Consider the following 611-nt stretch of genomic DNA (forward strand, 5'->3'; position numbering starts at 1 on the left):
CTAAAAAAATCTCAAAGCTTTCTTTGCTATACTTTCCACATGAGGAAAAGATCAGACTTGAGTGGAGAACTCACTTTGGCCTTAGACTAAATTATTGCCAATTAAAGGACTTCCAGATATACAAGCTAGATTAAGAAAAGGCAAAGGAACCAGAGATCAAATTGCCAATATCCACTGGATCATAGAAAAAGCAAGGGGAAAACACCTATTTCTGATTCACTGATGACACTAAAGCCTTTGACTGTGTATTACAACAAATTGTGGGAAATTCTTAAAGAGACTGGAATACCAAACCACCTTACCTGTCTCCTGAGAAACCTACATGCAGATCAAATGCAACAGTTAGAATTAGACATGGAACAATAGACAATGCAAAATTGGGAAACGAGTAGGTCAAGGCTGTATATTATCACCCTGTTTATTTAACTTGCATGCAGAGTACATCATGAAAAATGCCTGCCAGGCTGGATGAATCACAAGCGGGAATCAAAATTGCGAGGAGAAATATCAATAATCTCAGATATGCAGATGATACCACCCTAATGGCAGAAAGCGAAGAAGAACTAAAGAGCCTCTTGATGAAGGTGAAAGAGGAGAGTGAAAAAGCTGGC

At 38.6% G+C, this 611-nt stretch overlaps 1 protein-coding gene across 1 annotated transcript in view; it reads right to left on the reverse strand.

Moving 5' to 3' along the window:
• The window catches only part of WDR44 (WD repeat domain 44), a 102,737-nt gene that overhangs the window by 42,041 nt on the left and 60,085 nt on the right, over positions 1-611 (reverse strand). The window lies entirely within an intron of this gene.

This window comes from Bison bison, unplaced genomic scaffold, assembly GCF_000754665.1.
Source record: "Bison bison bison isolate TAMUID 2011002044 unplaced genomic scaffold, Bison_UMD1.0 scf7180017864367, whole genome shotgun sequence".
Classification (NCBI taxonomy): Eukaryota; Metazoa; Chordata; class Mammalia; order Artiodactyla; family Bovidae; genus Bison; species Bison bison.